The sequence below is a fragment of the Hipposideros armiger genome, unplaced genomic scaffold, assembly GCF_001890085.2.
Source record: "Hipposideros armiger isolate ML-2016 unplaced genomic scaffold, ASM189008v1 scaffold_202, whole genome shotgun sequence".
NCBI classification, from domain to species: Eukaryota; Metazoa; Chordata; class Mammalia; order Chiroptera; family Hipposideridae; genus Hipposideros; species Hipposideros armiger.
Window position 1 is genome coordinate 2666090 of NW_017731552.1, and position 19603 is coordinate 2685692.

Below are 19603 nucleotides of genomic sequence, written 5' to 3' on the forward strand. Positions count from 1 at the left end.
TACTCTATAACTGTAATTTTGCTACTGTTATGAATCGTAATGTAAATATCTTTTTGTTTTCCAATGGTCTTAGGCGACCCCTGTGAAAGGGTCGTTTGACCCCCAAAGGGGTCACGACCCACAGGTTGAGAACCGCTGCTCTAGAGAGATGAGAAAACATCAGGTTTGAAGAGAAGTTCACAGAGCCTGAATGAAAACCTTGGTCTGACTCTTCATTCCCCCAGAGCAACAACAACCTCACCATTTAGCCATAGCCCTGGCCCCCAAACCCTCTGCTCAGGTGGGCCGGGAGAACCAAGATAGACCCCACCCCCACCCCAGCCTTTCCCAGCCCAGCTGAGAGCAGGGGGCTTGACTCCTTCCCTGTGGAGGGGCCATGAGGGGACCAGATGGCCTCTTGAGGCCCTTCCTGCTCAAATCCAGGGCAGGGCACAATTGCTAGGTTCTGGCTCTCCTGGGCCTCTGGGAAGGGTTAAGCTGCAGGAAGCAAGGTAGTCACAGGTGCCCACGCCCAGCCCAGCCTGGAGAGTTTGGGAAATCGCCCTGCATAGAGCTGACTAGGGAAGTAGGACAGCCAGACAGGTGTGTAGGCTGGGGCGACGCTCTCCGTCTGCTAGGGGAAAAAGGAGGCTAGAGAGCAGCCGAGGACAGCCAGAGCCTGGGAGGGCGTATGAGTTTCCATGGCTGCTGAAACACATTAGCACAAACAGTGGCTTAAATCAACACACAGTTATCTTACAGTTCTGGGGCTCAGGAGTTCAAAATGAGTTCTATGGGGCTCAAATTAAGGTATCAACAGGGCTGATTCCTACTGGAGGCTCTGAGGAGAATCTGTTCCTTACCATTTTGTGCATCGAGTTTGCCTGCATTCCGTAGCACAGGGTCCCTTCCTCCATTTTCCAAGCGCATCATTCCCCCTGCTAATTCTATCATCATACTTCCTTTTTTTCTGATTTTGACCCTCTTCTAAAGACCCTTGTGAAGATGTTGGGCCCGCCCAGACAATCCAGGATAATCTCTTCCTCTCAAGACCTTTAATGCAATCACAGTTGCAAAGTCTCTTTTGCCACTTAAGGTAACATATTCCCAAAGTTTCAGGAATGAGGACACGGGCATTTGTGGGGGAACCCTGGATCTCCTTACCACAGAGGGAAGAAGTGGGCCTGGGGTAGTGGGGCTGGAGGCTGAAAATGCGGATGAAATAACTGGGGTTGAGATGGACATAAAGATGGAATTGGGAGTGAGGCAGAGGATAGAGATGGAGTTGAGCCTGGGGGCATAGCTGGAATGGGGTTTGGGGTGGGATGTGGGAATGAAGAGGAAGATGGGGTTGGGAAGGAGAAGGGGTTGGAAAGGGGCTAGGAAGGACATGATTGGGCAATTGGTGAAATTTGAACATGGACTTTATACTCGGCAACAGTATCATATGAGTGTAAGATTTTTTAATTTGATAAATGAATTGTGGTTATGTAAGAGAGCATCCTAGTTCTTAGGAGATACATGCCTAAATATTTCAGAGTGAAGGGACGTGATGTCTGCAACTTTCTTTGAAAGAGAAAGAGAGAGAAAGAGAGAGAGAGAGAGAGAGAGAGAGAGAGAGAGAGAGAGAGAGAGAGAGAATGGCAAAATGTTAGTGACTGTTAAATTTGAGTGAAAGGTACATGGCAGTTCTTTGTACTCTTCTTGAAACTTTTCTATTGTAATTGAAATATTTCAAAATGAAAAGTAAAAAAAGAAAAGTTAGCTAATAAAAAGTATTGGTGAGCTGGCCGAGTGGCTCGTTGGTTAAGAGTTGGCTTGGGAGCGTGAGCTCTGAGCAATAGGGCCGCCGGTTCGGATCCCACATGGGCCAGTCACGCTGCACCTTCTACAGCTAAGACGGTGAACAACAGCTCAACCTGGAGCTGGGCTGCCATGAGTCGCTGGCGATGGCATAGGCTGCAGTGGGCTGCCATAAGCTACCGTGAGTGGCCGGCAGCCAGCTTGAGCGGGCAGCAGCCGGCATGAGCTGCCGTGAGCTGCTGTGAGCGGCCATCCAATGGTCAGTGACAGGTCTGCCTCACCCAGGAAGAGTGCAATGATAATACCAACATGGGCCAGCGAAGCAATGTCTTCCACAACTAGACTGAAGAACAGAAGGACAGCAACTTGTCTGTTCCCCTTCCCCGATTCCCCAATAAAAATCTTTTAAAAAAAAGTATTGGTGAGGATGGGAAGCAAGGAAACTTTCATCCCTGACTGGTGGAAATATCAATTTGTAAAAGGAGAGGATTTGGGAAAACAAGTTGACATTATCCAGTATATTCCTGGGCAGGGTAGGTCAATTGCTAGAATAGAAAAATACAGCAAATCTCAGTGTCTTAAGAGTAAAAGTTTATTTCTCACAGAAACAAAATCATTGAATGTGTGCATCTACCATGGAAGGCTGTCTGTCAAGTGGTCCAGGCTCCATCTATCTGTGATGCCTCCATTCTCAACATGTGACCTGTTCCCCCAAATTGTAGCTTCCACCCGAACATGAAGCTTTCAGAGTGGCCCTCATAGGAAATGACGGCATATGGAAGGCACACTGGATCCTTAACCACCTCAGTCCAGAAGGCCGTGCCTCACTTTGGCATACTTTCTATTGGTCAAAATGAGTCACATGACCTCGAAAAGGGGTGCTGGGAAATGTAGTCTCTGGCAGAGTAGCTGCTCCTCAGCTATTCCCAGCAGAAAGGGAACCAGAATCTTTATGAGAGAGTGAGCTGCCCCTACCACATCTAGTAAAGTTGCAAATGACAATATCCTGCAGTCAGGAACTCTCCTCCCAGATTTACGTCCGCCTGAGAAACTCTAACAGGTGGACTCAGGATTCATGTACAAGATTACTCAGAGCAGCCCTGCTAGGCATAGCAAAACCCCGGCATTACCCTAAATATTCCTGAATTGTAGATTTGATAAATAAATGGTGGTGTAGTCATTCAATGGAATACATGTACATAAATGAACAGCAGGGACATGCATGAATGTGAATGACTCTCAACAAGATAATGCTGGACAGAAATCATTTAAACATGTCACACAACAGTATATCTGTTTATAGAATGATACAAAAATCAGGCTACGTTTAACAAATAGCATTTAGGGTAGGGCTGCTCACACCTGTATGAATGTATCAGTTTATTAAAATATGGCAAGGTTGGTTGGTAACTAGCTGTTGCTTCAAGACTCCCTCACTCCAGGGCGATCCCCGCCCACCCTGGCCTTGTCCCTGGGATGCCACGGACTTCACAACCCAGCAGCTAAAGGGTTAAGATCTGGTAAAAAATGTTAATGTTGCCTTAGGTTTAGGGAGACATGTAGAGGCGACAAAATGCTAAAAAAAAGAAAAAAGAAAGAAAAGGAAAGGAATGGTACGCCAAATCCAGAAGAGGGGTCGTTTGGTGGGAGGATCTGGGGAGAGGATGCATCCAGAAGAGTCACACAGCGGTTTTCACCGGGGTCAGTGTGCTCCCTTCCCGTTTACCCCCTGCTATGCCAGGAGAGCAGAGGAAATATATCGTTAAATACCCTTTAGGAGCCAACCTCAGAGCTGTGGGAACTGCTTCGCTTCAGCCCATCCCCCAGTGGCCTCAAGGTTTCAAGAAGTCCATCATAATCGCCTTCTAACATGGCTTACCTCCGTTACTCATTGGGAGAAGCGGTGCCAAATAAAATGCAGGAGGCCCAGTTAAATATGAATTTCGAGTCAGATAAACAATGAATACTTTTTAGCATGAGTGAATGAATCCTCAATATTGCATGAGATTGACTTACAGTAAAAAATTTTTGCTCGTGTATCTGAAATTCAAATTTAAATGGGCATCTTATATTTTTATTTGTTCACCCTGGCTATCCTTGTTTGGAAGTGTCTCCTTAAATGATCCCCTGCCCCATTCCTCCCTCCAACAAGAGAGTTCCATAATATATATCTTTTCTTGCCTCCTCTTCTGAAATCTAATAACTCCCAATAGTTATTCCGAGGTTAATCTTTGTTGCTCTCCTTTTATTAATCTGTAGGGGACTGGTGACAGTTTGGGAGACATATGACCAGCTAGGATTTCTGCCAGGTTTTAAAGTTCACAGCATTTAGGCTTATAAACCAAACCCCGAAATCCAACGTTTCTCTTCAGTGTCACACAGCTGAGATCACTGTGGTCCAAATGGAAAGACTCTACTTGTCCCTTCCTAGCCCCCTTCTCAAAGGCTGGATTATGGATTGAATTGTTTCCCCACCACCACCACCACCAAAAAAAAGAGATGTTGAAGTTCTAACCACCAGGATCTGTGAAATGTGATCTTATTTGGAAATAGGGTCTTTGCAAAGGTAATCAAGGTAAGATGGGGTCATCAGGGTGGGCCCTAATCCATAAGACTGATGTTCTTAGAAAAAAAGAGGAAATTTGGACACTGAAATGCACAGAGAAAAGATGATGTGGAGACACAGGATAACAGTGATGCATCTACAAGCCAAGCAACACCAAAGATGGCCGGAAAACCACAAGAAGCTAGGAGAAGCAGGAAAAATGCTCCCCTACAGGTTCCAGAGGGAGCGCAGCCCTGTTGGCACCTTGATCTTGGATGTCCAGCCTCCAGAACTGGGAGACAATAAACTTCTGTTGTTTAAGCCCCGAGGTCTGTTCTACTTTGTTATAGCAGCCCTAAGAAACTCATACAGATTTTGTTCCTCCACCTGGAAACTGACTTGGTGGATTGAGACAGTGTTGCCCAGAGTGTGGAACAGGGCCAAGTAAGAGCTGCTGGCAGGGTGACCAACTCATCCTAATTTGCCCAGGATTTTCCCAGTTTGAGCACTAAAAAATCTCATGTGCTGAGAAAAGTCCCAGGAAAGCCAGGAGGGTTGCTCATCCTAGTTCTTGAAATGAGATGAGGTGGCATCTGGACACAGCCTCAAATAACCTTAACTCTCCTGGTGAGAAAATTCTTCCCATTTCAATTGTTCAATTCTTCTGATGAAAAAGGCTCAGTTTGGTGATTCCTATCTTTAACATCTCACTAACACTTCCTAATTTCCCTTTTAAAAAAGTTGAGGTTCGAGGCTAGGGCAGGGAAAACTATGGAGGTTCCTCAAAAAGCTAAAAATAGAATTATCATGTGATGCAGTAATTTCACTCCTAGGTATCTATTAACACCCGAAAGAATTGAATGCAGAAACTCAAACAGATACTCATACACCCATGTTCACAGCAGCATTAATCACAATATCCAAAAGGTGGAAAGAACCCAAATGTCCATGGATGGATGATGGATAAACACAGTGGTCCATCCAGACAATGGAGGATTATTCAGCCTTAGAAAGGAAGGACATTCTGACACCTGCTACAACATGGATGAACCTTAAGGACATTATGCTCAGTGAGATAAGCCAGTCACAAAAGGACAAACACTGTGTGATTCCATGAGGTCCCCAGAGGACTCAGATTCATAGAGACAGGAAGTAGATGGTGGTGCCAGGGGCTGGGGTGGGGAGGGGAGTGAGTGTTTCATGGGGACAGAGTCAGTTAGGGAAGATGGAAAGTTCTGGTGATGGATGGTGGGGAATGTTGCACAACAATGTGAGTGCACTTAAAGCCACTGAACTGTATATTTAAAATTGGTGAAAATGGTAAAATTCAACATTATGCTAAGTGAAATAAGTCAGTCAGAGAAAGACAAATACCATATGATCTCACTTATATGTGGATTCTAAAGAATTGAATAAATGAGCAAAGTAAACAAAAAAAATGATAAAATTCATGTTATGTATATTTTACTGCAATAAAAAAAAGAGGAAGTGATAAACTGTGTCAAAGCTGCTAACAGGACTAACTATAGAAAGGATTGACAATTGCCCATTGAATTTGTTGAAATTTTAGGCCATTTATTCAAGATCTTTCTTCTGTTTTAACATACACATTTACAGCTATAAATTTCCCTCTAAGAACTGCTTTAGTTGCAGCCCACACATTTTGATGTTGTGTCTTCATTTTCATTCATCTCAAAGTATATTCTAATTTCCTTCATGTGACCACTGGATGTGGCCAACTCGAAGTCACTAGGGACTTTGACAGGTGTCTCAATGGAGTTGTGGGAGGAGAAAGCCTGATTAGAGTGGGTTGAAGAGACAGTGAAAAGGGACAGAGTGGAAACCAAGAGGAGATCCAGCTCTTAAAAAGATCTGTTTTCTGTAAAGGAGAATAAAGAAATAGGCAATAGCTGGTGGACAGTGTGAAATCACATGTCTAAGATTTTTCTTTTTAAGATGGGAGAAATTATCACACATTTATAAGCTAATGAGAATAATGGAGAAGAGAGGGAACATATGATGTTGTAAGAGAAAGCAGAGACTTGATAGAGTGATCACCTTGAGTGGAATAGAATCCAGGGTGAGCTGGACAGAGACAGTTGGCCTTGGCTTGGCAGCATGACAGCTCTGTCGTGATAACAAGAGAGAAGGCAGTGTTGACGGCCCAAATACAGGGAGATGGTTAGATGTGGCGGGATGCGTTGGACATTGTTTCCTGTGGCCGTGTTTCTTCAGAAGCTGAGAGTTAGAAGAAAGGGGGAGGCCTGAGGGGAGAAGGAGCAGTGGGACATTCCCATGTGAGAGTGGGTGAGTGAAGGGGCCAGGGGCTGTAGTAGGAGTGAGGGGCAGTAGAGTACTGGAAGAGAATCACAAGGGAAACCAGCCACCATGTCTACGTATGAGGATGCCCAAGGGCAGGGGGGTGGCTTTAACCAAGCTTGGTTTGGCCATGTAAATGTGACGAAGGAGGAGGCAGATGAGGGAATTGCGGATATATGTCAAGAAGTTATTGTAATGACAGACCATGGCTCTAAACTGGGTGAGGGGACAGGGGAAAGGGGGAAGGATCCATGGATTACAGGTGCTGGCAGAGCTACCTGAATAGAAATACCCAATGGAGTAAGCTGGAAAGAAAAGAAGTGTAGGCCAGTGAGTAGGGTGTTTGAGAATATGGAAAGGGATGCAGTTTTTGGAAATGACAAGGTCTAAGGTGAGACCATGAGAGCTGGGGGCTTAGGGACACTGGAGGGCAAAACCACTGGGAGAGAAGAGATCAAGGAACTGAGAGCCACATTTCTGTAAGGATCATCAAGCTCAGTGGCTCTCAGCCAAGGGCAGTTCTGCCCCCCAGGGGACATTTGGTGATATCTGGGGACACTTTTGGTTGTCACAACTCAGGGGATGGGAGTGATACTCGCATTGAGTGAGTACAGACCACAGATGCTGCTCAACACCCTTTAGTGCACAAGACAGTCCCCAGGAGCAAGAATGATCTGGTCCCAGATGTCAACAGTGCTGGGACTGGTAAACCCCGGTCTATGAGGATACTGATGTCACTAAGAATTATGACCAGAGAAGTTTTCAAAAAAGGAGAAATGAACCAGGAGGTAAAGTAGTGAAGCCATGAGAGGGCATGTCCTGAGGGTTGATAGGTGAAGCAGAGAGGGTAGCAGAGTCGGAGAACTCAGGTTCAAAACTGCAGAGTTTTAGGGAAGAGTAAGAAGCAAAGACACCCACCTCGCCCCAAGAGGCACAAGAGTGTGGGGAGTTAAAAAAAAATAGCCGTGACGGAAGAGCCCAAGGTCCTTAGGGGAGAGCCAGGCTTCTGTTGGGGAGAGAAGGGAAAGAGGAAGTTCTGAGAAGAGGCTGAGAATATGGGAAACTTTGCCCAGGAAGGACCATGGCTTCCTGAGGGCACAACTGAAGGATTTCAAGGTTTGAGGAGGACCATTAAGAAATGAGAAGACAGGGCCAGCCGAGTGGCGCAGTGGTTAAGAACTGGCTTGGGACGCCAGAGAGCCCCGGTTCGGATCCCACATATGAGGGCCTCCACAGCTACGATGCTGAACAACAGCTCAACCTGGAGCTGGGCTGCCATGAGTCGCCGGTGACGGCGTAGGCTGCAGCCCCTGTGGCAGTGGGTTGCCATGGGCTACCGTGTGTAGCCAGCAGCCAGCGTGAGCGGCCAACAGCCAGCGTGAGCGGCCAACAGCCAGCGTGAGCGGCCAGCAGCCGCTGTGAGCGGCCGTCCAGAAGCCGGTGACTGATCTGCCTCGCCCGGGAAGAGCGCAATGATGGTGCCAACTTGGGCCAGTGAAGCAACGTCCTCCACAACTAGACTGAAGAACAAAACGACAGCAACTTGTCTGTTCCCCTTCCCCCAATTCCCCAGTGCTGTTCCCATCCCCCAATTCCCCAATTAAAAAAAAAAAATCTTAAAAAAAAAAAAAAGAAATGAGAAGACATACCATTGACTGGAAGAAGATATCTGCAATACATGTCTGATAAAAGGCTTATTGCCGAAACATATAAAGAACATGTTCAAGTCAATAAGAAGAAGACCAACAAAATGACAGAGGGTTTAGAACAGACATTTTGCAACAGAAGATACAGAGATGGCCAAAAGGCACAGGAAAACATGTTTAAAATCATTAGTCATTGGGGACATGAACATTAAAACCACAGTGAGATACCACTACACACCCATCAGAAGAACTGAGATTTTAAAACAACAACCTGTCTTTACAAAGTGATGTTGAGAATGTGGAGCAATCGGAACTCTCCTACACTGCTGGTGGGCGTGTAAGGTGGTGTAAGGTGGTGCGGGCACTGTGGAAAATGATCTCGTAGTTTCTTCCAAAGTGAAATACACATCTTCCATATGATCCAGCCAGTCAACATTTGGTATTTACCCAAGAGAAGCAACAAAGTATGTTCTCACAAAGGCTTATACACAAACCTTCAGAGCTCTTTTATTTGTAATAACCCCAAAAGGAAACAACCCAAATGTCCATCAACTGATGAATGGAGAAACCCTGGTACATCCATGCACTGGAATATTATTCAGCAATGAAAAGGAACAAATAAAAGAATATACACATAACATGGGTGAATCTCAAAAACATTATGCTGAATGAAAGAAGCCAGTCACAAAAAACTACATACTACATGATTCCATTTATATGAAATTCTAGTAAAGGGAAATCGAGGTTGTTTTGGGAATGAGGATGGGGTGGGAGTTGACTGCAGAGGGACCCAAGGGTTCTTTTAAGGTGATGAAAATATTCTTTATCTTGACTGGGATTTGTTGAAACTCATCACACTGTACACTTAAAATGAATACATTTTATTATCTGAATGATAGACTTTGATAGAGTTGACTTTATTTTCTTTTTTTTTTTCTTTTTTTATTTAAGCTGAGCCATCCTGCCACCGGTTGGCAACTCAGCAGCTGCTCAGCTGGGGCCGGGCATCGAACCGCTGTTGCTCAGAGCTCAAACTCTTGAATGAGCTCTTAACCAACTGAGCCACTCCACTGGCCCTTACAGTTGACTTTAAAACAAGATGGACAGGGAAGGGAGAAGGAAAAAATAAGGGTGTACAGAGTTGTGTTTTTTTAGTGATGGCCACCTGGGCTCCTTCAGAAACTGGCAGAAATGGGTCAGGGATCCAATGGGCTTAGTTGATGATTCCATGGACAGTTTGAGGCAGGCAGATTGAGTGTCTAGGGGATCTTACCAGCAGCACATGGAAAAGTGGGGCTCCTTTCTCCGCACTTAAAAACAGTGCTTTAGGGTCGGCTGAGTGGCTCAGTTTGTTAAGAGCTTGCTCAAGAGTTTGAGCTCTGAGCAACAGTGGTTCGGGTCCCAGCCTGAGCTGAGCAGCCGCTGAGCTGCCAAAAGGTGGCAGGATGGCTCAGCTAAAAAAAAAAAAAAAAAAAGAAAAAACAACAACAGTGCTTTGCTTTCATTGTATTTATTTATTTGATTTCTGACATATGATACCATTTCTACAAGTATGGTAGACATTTAAATTTTCCATTTTAAAATAAATACTATATTTAAATGTTTTAAGTGAAGAGATTTGAAGTAAAATATTTGTGACTGGTACATACACTTGAATGACTAAAGTTTAGAAAAACCTCATGGTTTCCCAATACTTTTTATTGTGTTCTTTCCATGAACACTGAATTTTAAAAGGATTGGTCTACCAGATGGACGGCATTTTTTTGAGCGCGCACATAAATGTGTGTGTGTGGGGGGGGGGAGTGACAGAGAGAGATTTTTATGAAGCACCTAATCACTTACCTAGAAGAGGATTTTCCTTGTTCAGCAGGTGAGGAGACTGTGGCTCTGAGAGGTTCAGATTGTCACCCAAGGTCCCAGGAACTAGGAGGTGGGGTTGAGATTGAACCCAGGACTCTCCCCTACGCCACTATCCCTTAACTATTCATAATCATCACTAAGTAATAATTTAATACTTTCCAATGTAAAAGACTGAAACCATCTTTATTCCTATGATAAACACAAGACATGCTCACTGTCCGTCAATAAATGAACAGATAAACAAAATGTGATACATTCATGCACTGGAATATTATTCAGCCATAGAAAGGGGGTGGAGCACTGACACAGGCTGCAATGGGAAGGTACCTTCAAACCATGCCCAGTGAGAGAAGCCACACACAAAAAGTCACATATTATATGATTTCACTTATAGGAAATATCCAGAAAAGGTAAATCCACAGAGACAGAAAGTGAATTTGTGGTTGCCAGGGACTAGGGGAGTCACTGCTAATGGGTACAGAGTTTCCTTTTAGGGGAAAGAAAATGTTTTAGAATTAGATAGGGGTGGTGGCCATACAACATTGGGAATGCACTAAATGTCGCTGAACTGTATGCTTCAAAATGGCTAATTTTATGTTATGTGAATTTCACTTCAATTTAAAAAACAAACAAGATATATTTATGACGTGACACAAAATAAACAAAAAGGAGAAAATAAAAATTATCCATATCTCACCATTCACAGACTCTTAGCATCTAGCAGTGTACGCTCCCAACCCATGTATATATTTGCAATAATGAGATTGTGGTGTCAACATTGTCTTATTACCTGCTTGTTTTCCCCCTTAGAAATTACATCAAGGGAATCAAAATAGTAGTATCTTGGTGGATATACTGACTGAGAAGGGGCATGAAGGAACTTTCTAGATTTTGGACAGGGAGATGATTACACAAGTGAACACTCACATAAAAAAATTCATCGAGCTGTACAGTTAAAACATGTGTACTTTACTGAGTGTAGGTTATATTCCAATATATTTTTAAATTACACTGTGGGAATCTTCCTATGTCAATAAAAATGAATGGACAACATCATTTTTATTGCTGACACCCCACTTATATGCCCTTCCCACTCCCCACTAAAATGGTTCTTTAAAGCATTTGATGCTTCTGAAACTGATGGCCAATCTCAACACCTTGTGCCCCTGCCAGCCTCGCTCTTCTCCTGATCCATTCTCTTCCTTTGACGTATGATGCCCACCCTCCCACCCCACATACACACACTTCTGGTTCCCCTCCTGCTTCTCTGATAGGCCCTTCTTTTTTTTTTTTTTTTAAAGATTTTTATTGGGGAATTGGGGGATGGGAACAGTGCTGGGGAATTGGGGAAGGGGAACAGACAAGTTGCTGTCGTTTTGTTCTTCAGTCTAGTTGTGGAGGGTGTTGTTTCACTGGCCCAAGTTGGCACCATCATTGCTCTCTTCCTGGGCGAGGCACATCAGTCGCCAGCTTCTGGATGGCTGCTCACTGCGGCTGCTGGCCGCTCACGCTGGCTGCTGGTTACACACGGTAGCCCATGGCAACCCACTGCAGCAAGGGCTGCAGCCTACGCCGTCGCTGGCGACTCATGGCAGCCCAGCTCCAGGTTGAGCTGTTGCTCAATATCTTAGCTGTAGAAGGCAGTGTCACTGGCCCTTATATGTGGGATCTGAACCAGGGCCCTCTGTCGTCCCAAGCCAGTTCTTAACCATCGCGCCACTCGGCCGGCCCTGATAGGCCCTTCTTGATCTCCTCTCACTCCAACGCATTCTTGGAAATCTCCACTTGGATATCCACAGGCTGCCCAAACTCACCAGATCCTAACCCAGTGGCTCTCAACTGGGACACTAGGCAGTATCTAGAGACTTTCTTGGTAAACACAATTGGGGGGTGCTGCTGGCATCTAGTGGGTGGAGGTCAGAAGCTGCTCAGCATCCCACAATGCACAGGGCGGCTCTACAACAAAGAACTATTCAACCCCAATATCAATACTGCCACGGTTGAGAAACCCTGCCCTAAACTAACTCATCATCTTCACCCCAAACCTACATCCCCATCTCAGTAAGGCATCTCCATGCACCCAATGGATCCAGTGAGAAACCTTTGAACCGCCCCTTTCCATCACTCCACATATTCAATCCATTCCTGAATTAATTAGATAATACTAGGTGCCACAACGCACAAACCCCAAAATGTTTGATGACTCAAGTGTGATGGAAGTTTGTTGCTCACTCGTCTAAAATCCAAAATGAATGTTCTTAATTAGCAGGTGGCTCCCTTCCTAGGCTTCTTCTATAGTTCCACCATCTTTATCAGGCCACCACATTCAACTACAAGAGCTGTTGGAAGGAGAGTGGAGAAGTCACACTTGTTTCCTAAACTCCTTGGTTTGGAAGGGTCATACATCATTTCCTTGCAGGGTCCATTGGTGAAAACTCATCACATGGTTCCCCAGATACAAGGGATGCTGGGAAATGTAGCCCCTGGATGGAAGGGTGGGGTGACCACCCTCCAAGATGACCTCCAGTGATGCACCCCTCTTTGTTCTCACCCCCTTGTGTAGTCCCCTGCCCCACAGTGAATCAAGGGTAGCCTGTGTGACCACTAGAATAGTGGGGAAGTGGCACTGTGTGACTTCCAAAGCTGGGTCATATAAGACACTACAGCTTCCACTCTGCTGTCCTGAATCACTTCCTTTAGGGGGAAATCAGCTGCCTCACTTGCTCTGGGGGAAAATCAGATACCATGTTGTGAGGATAATTAATCAAGAATTGCACATGGGGAAGAACTGAAGCCTCCTGATAATAGCAAGGCATCTGACTTGTCCTGCCTCCAACTTGCTAGCCATGTGAGTGAGCCATCTTAGAAGTGGATCCTTCCATTCTAGTTAAGCCTTTAGACAGGACTGCAGCCCTGCCTGACATTTTGACTCCAACTTTATGAAAGACCCCAAGTCAGAACAACTCACTAAGCTGCCTCTGGATCCAGACCCACAGAAACTATGTGAGATATATTGTTATTGATGTTTACAGTTATTGTTTTAAGCCACTAAATTATGGGGTAATTTGTTATGCAGTAACAGATAACTGCTACAAAGGAAAAGCATGACTTTTAGAGAAGAATTTGTCCTGCAATTTGCAAACTCTATCTGTTCTACCTTCTAAACATTTCACAAATCCATCTCCTCCTCTAGATTCCCCCTCACACTAGCTGCTTCCACATTTCTCTTCTGAATGGCTACGCCTGCCCCATCACTTGTCTCCCTTTGTAGAGAATATCTACCATATTTTGTTGTTGTTGTTGTTCTTGTTGGCGTTCCAATACCGATATCATTTCTTTTGAGGGCAGGGACTTCATCGCTTGTACCAGTGTCCACCTAACCAAATTGTCCCTAATGCTCAGTCTCTGGAACCTTCTGCTTATTTTTTCCAAGGCAGGTCTTCCAGGCTCCCGCCCAAGCTGGGGAGCCTCTAGTGTCTACAAGATTCTGTTGTTGCTTAAGAAAATTTCTGTTGCTTTCAACCAATAACCCTGGTTGTCACACTCTGCCTCCACCTTTGCCTTGCACAACTCATTCTCCACCCATTAGCCATTCCTTCATTGATTCAATACATGCTGACGAGTGCCTACACTGTGCCGAACACCATTCTAGGTGCTGAAGTATAGCAGTGAAAAAAATAGAGAACTCTTGCTCTGGTGAGGAGGTGAAATCAGACTGTCCTGGGGCAAGAAGAGACATCTTATCAGATTGTGTAGAGCATTGTAGACTATTATTAGGACTTTGAGTTGAGTGTGGCTGGGAGCTACAGGAGGGTTCGAAGAACAATGACATCAACTCAGTTAAATATTAACTCTGGCCGATGCAAGGAGAATAGTGGAGCAGGAGTGGAATCTGGGACAAATGGGAGGTGACTGCAATTGTCCAGACAAGAGATAATGGTGGCTTGAGTTAGAGAGGCAATGTGGTGAAAAGGGGCTGAGCTCTGGGTAAACTTGGAAAGTTGAGCCAACTGGATTATCCAACAGATTGGATTTGAGGTGCTATGAAAAGAGAAATCAAGGATGACTTCCATGTTTTTCAGGATGAACAAGAGAGAGAATGAAGGAGGGATGCACAGGCTGGAGGATAAGATCACTAATTCATTTCTAACATGTTCATGTTTAGGTGCCTATTAGACATCCAAGGGGAGATGTGAGGGAGGGAGGTCTGGAATTTGGGAGACATATCTGGGTGGGGAGATGAACCTGGGAGGCATCTGGGTACACAGGTATTTCAATCCAGCACCAGATGAGATTACTGAGGGGGTGTGAGTAAAGAAGGCCAGCGACTCTTGAAGGCACAGGGGTCCCTTTAAAAGACAAATCTGATAAGAGAAAAACATCTTTCATCACAACAAAGACATCCGCCAACAAGGGGCTGCTTAAATAAATTATGGGTTTTCTATATAATGGATGCTACACAGCCATAAAAAAAGAATAAGGGGCCGGCCAAGTGGCTCATTGTTAAGAGTTGGCTTGGGAATGCAAGCCCTGAACAGCAGGGCCACTGTTTCGGATCCCACATGGGCCAGTGATGCTGCACCCTCTACAACTAAGATGGTGAACAACAGCTCAACCTGGAGCTAGGCTGCTGTGAGTCACCGGTGATGGCATAGGCTGCAGTGGGCTGCCATAAGCTACCGTGAGTGGCTGGCAGCCACCAGGAGCAGCTGGCAGCCTGTGTGAGCGGCTCTGTCCAATGGCCGGCGACCGATCTGCCTCAGCCGGGAAGAGTGCAATGATCATTGGCCAGTGAAGCGACATCCTCCACAACTAGACTGAAGAACAAAAGGACAGCAACTTATCTGTTTCCCTTCCCCGATTCCCCAATGCTGTTCCCTCCTCCCCCAAACCCCCAATAAAATCTTAAAAAAAAAAAAAAAGAATAATGACTTTTTGGTCACATGCTGGGTTCTCCAGAAGCAGACGGTGAGATGGAATTTAGGGTCCATGATATTTATTAAGAATTGACAGCTGTGAAAGGAAGAAAGAATGGGCAAAGGGAACTGTGGAGTTGAACTGTGATTCAGGCTGGACAAAGCCTGGTCAATTGGTGAGGGACTCTGTAGTGAATACTGACCATCAAAGTGTCACATGTCAAGTCAAAATGACCAGGCAGTATTCCTCTGCCTGGTCAGTCACTGGGTGTGGGCTGTCTGAGACCTTGAGCTTGGTGGCTCACTGAACTGAGACTGACCCTAAAAGTGGAAGCTGGAGGTTCCTGTTGACCATACATCCCTTATCTGGGTGGCAAATTCTTCCTTGAAGAGAGTTATGGGGATGGAAAGTGAGCTCCACAGAGGCAGGGAGTTTTGTCTGATTTTCTTTGTATCTGCTTGTTTGTTTTGTTTTAGTTCTGATGTATCCTGGTGCTGTGCACATAATAGGTGCTCAGTAAATATCACTTGTGTGAACAAACAAATTTCGCAGCCTCCTTTGCAGCAAGGTGTGGCCATGTGACTAAGCTCTGACCAATGGGATTTAAGTAGAGGGGTAGGTTGGCAGCCTTCTTCCTTCAAGGTTGGACAGCATGCACCTCTTGACTGTTCTTTCCTACCTTCCTCCATCCAGTTTTTGGAATGCAAATGTTCCACCTGAAGCTCCATTTTGGATCTTGAAGACAAGAAGGGCTCTACCCTAGGGATGGTTGAGGTGTCAGCTGGAAGGAGAAGGTCTCCAGAAACTTCCTGGTACAGAGCCACTCTATCCATCCTGGATGCTAACCTCCAGACTGTTATTTGGAGAGAAAGACCTTAATACCTTGTCTAAGACACTGGAACTTGGGCTTCCCTCTCTGAGTCATGCCTAACAAATAAACCCTGGACCAGAATAGGCACTCAATAAATATCAGTTATATAGATACTTGGTAATTTTTTTCATTTTAAAATTTAAATGATTCCATCAGTTCCCTTTTACTGGACATTCATTTCCAATGTTTTGCTAATGTGAGTGTGGGAGACTGTCTCCAAAGATAGCCACCATCAATTCCTTCCATCTAGTATGCCCCCGCCACTTCTCACACCAAGTCTGTTGCCCCTCTCCCTCCTCTTAAATCTGGGTTTGGCCTTGTGACTTGTGGGTCAAGCTTTAAAAAAGACAGATAGCTTCTGTTTCCTCCCTCTGGGAAGCCAGTTGCTATGTGAGAAATAAAGACTGCCATATGGTGAGGAAGCCCAAGCAGCCAACCTGCTCAGCTGCGGTTCCAGATGTGTGACTGAAGAATGCTCATTACGATATTCCAGCCCCAGCAAATGCCACGTGGAAAACAATCACTTTGTTGAGCCCAGTCCAGACTCCCGAATTCTGGGAAGTAATAAGTTGTGGTTGTTTTAAACCTCTAAGCATAGGAATGCTTTGTTACACAGCAATAGCTAACTGAAACAACAGGTATGTAAACAGTTCTGCCATTAACGGCCTTGTGGCCAAATCTTGGTGCTCATCTTTGATCATTTCCAAAAAATGAGTAACTATAAGTGGACTATGCAAATTTGAAATTTAGTGTCAGGTTAGTTTCTGGAGAAGTTGTAGCAATGTCATGAGTCATTTATAGGGCTATCCATTTACCCACAGCCTCTTCAGTCCTCAGTGTTTCCATTTCTTTATTTTTAACTTTCAGTTTGTATTAATTCAATAGGCCTGTTTTACATTCATCTTAGAAAAGGTAACAGTGATCAGAGCTCCTCTCTGATCACAGAATGATAACCTAAAACTGGTAGGATGAGCTGATTTGCAGCCAACAGCCTAGACATTCATTCATTCAGAATTTACTGAGCAAAGCTTGGAGGAATAAACATTAAATATTAATGGAGTGCCTACAATGTATCAGGCACTGTTCAAATGTTGCTTTTTTTCCATTTCAGGTCACTGCCCTTTTAATTTAAGTCAGTGATTTTCAACTGGGAACAATTCTGCCCTCTGGGGGGGACATTGGCAAAGTCTGAGGCATTTCTGGTTGTTATGATGGAGGGAAGAATGCTACTGGCATCTAGTGGGTGGAGGCCAGGGATGCTGCTCAACGTTCTACTATACTCAGGACAGCCTCTCCTACCCAACAAGGAATTATTCAATGCAATGTCAACAGTGCCAAGATTGAGAAACCCGAACACAAATGAAATGGAATAAAATAGACTCAAATAGAATAGAAAATATTAGAAGACATTGCTCAAAGTAAGGATAAATATCATTTAATAAAACTTTTGTATTTGTATGTACTTGGACACTATATGAGATGTATTTCTCCTTGTGAGTCCTCATCAAAAAGTATATTTTTTTTAGATTTTTTTTTATTGGGGAATTGGGGGAAGGGGAACAGACAAGTTGCTGTCGTTTTGTTCTTCAGTCTAGTTGTGGAGGACGTTGCTTCACTGGCCCAAGTTGGCAACATCATTGCGCTCTTCCCCGGGCGAGGCACATCAGTCGCCGGCTTCTGGACGGCCACTCACTGCGGCTGCTGGCTGCTCACGCTGGCTGCTGGCTACATACGGTAGCGCAGGCAACCCACTGCCACAGGGGCTGCAGCCTATGCCGTTGCCAGCGACTCACAGCAGCCCAGGTCCAGGTTGAGCTGTTGTTCAGCATCTTAGCTGTGGAGGGCAGTGTCACTGGCCCTCATATGTGGGATCCGAACTGGGGCCCTCTGGCGTCCCAAGCCAGTTCTTAACCATCGCGCCACTCAGCCGGCCCCAAAAAGTTTTGATAAACAGTGTTCCAAGCAGCACGGAGCTGAACAAGACCACAGAGCCTCTGACCTCATGGAGGTCACATCTACAGACAGTAAAGAAAAAACAAATGAATTGATGGAATTGCTTTGGATAGCCAATTAAACAAGGCAAAATGTTCCAGAGTGTGCCTGGGATAGCAAGAGAGATCAGGGAAGGCTTCTCTAAGGAGGTGACATTTGAGTGGAGACTCAGGAGCTAGATTCAGGAAGAGGACACAGCAAAGGCTAGGTGGCTGGATGGAGCTTGGCGTCTTTGAGGAACAGAAAGCTGGCCAGTGTCGCTGCTGGAGCAGAGCAGGGAAGGGAGGTGGGAGGAGATGAGGTTAGAAGTCAGCAGGGTGATAGGGAGCCAAGGGGAGTGTTTTAGGCAAGGAAGGGACATGGTTCAATTAGTTTTTATGAGGAGCACTCAGTGTACTGAAGGAAGTAACAGCAGGACATGGGACGAGGGTAAAGCTTGAAGACCGATGAGGGTGTTACTGAGAGTAGTGACAGGCAGAGGTGAAAAGTAGTTGAACTTTGGATAGAGCAGGTATCTAAGAGGCAGAGTGGGCAGGGGGTGTGGGGAAGTGTCGAGGGTAGGGATGCAGGGGTGGTGACAGCTGATGGCCTTTCTCTCTAGGGCAGGGCGGGAGCTTGGGCCCTAAGGGAACTGGCTGGGCAGGGCCACCCACCTGACTCACAGCAGAAACTAGGACAGCCCTAGCTGCCCACCTACTTCCTCAGTCTTCGCTGGGGAAACACCACTCCCAGTGCCCAAATGCCAGCTCAAACCCCAACCCCTGCCAAGGAGGCCTAGATCTGGGTCTTCTGCCAGGGGTGCCACCAAACTCTTCCACTTCCATGTCCTTCCCTCTGTCTTGCCCCAGAATCCATAAGGTGGGAAATGTATGTGTCCTGCTCTATCCCCCCATCAGACTGGGATCCCCTGTAGGCATGAAGAGTACAAAACTACCCTTATCTAGGGCATTTATTTTAGAGTCCAGCACTTAGGCTGTCTGCCTGTGAGCTCCTACCTATGCATCAAAACCCACTTTAAATGGACCCTCATTTGGGAGGACTTATTGGAACACCGTGGTTCCTGATCTAAAGCATCAGTAACTAATACACATCAATAGGAGTAGCTAATACAAATTGAGCACTTACTGCATTCCAGGGCCCAGTCTGAGGATCTTTGGCACAACAACCCTAGAACTAGGTTATTTTATAATCCCCATTTTACAGATGGGTAACTAAGGCTCAAGGACACACAACTAGTTAAGTAGTGGAACCAAGATTTGAACTTAAGTAACTTCAATATGCTGCCTCAGCAACAGGTGTCCTTAAATCCTTCCCTGAGATTGCTTTGATCATTGTTTCCAGATGAGAAACTTCAGGCCCAGAGGGGTTAGGTAATGCACCTTAAGGTCACACAATAAGTCAGTGCTTGAGCCCACCCTTAGGCTCCCACAGCCTGGGGTCCCTCCCTCCATCCCACACATGACCATAGATGAATGGGAAGGTCTCGGTAGGAGTTGGCCCCATCAGGCTGAAAGCTCTCCGAGGCCCAGGTCCCAGTGAGCACAAGGAAGTTGATTTTTAAAATAAGTAATGAAGAGGGCCGGCGGAGGGGCGCGATGGTTAAGAACTAGCTTGGGACGCCAGAGGGCCCCAGTTCGTATCCCACATATGAGGGCCAGTGACACTGCCCTC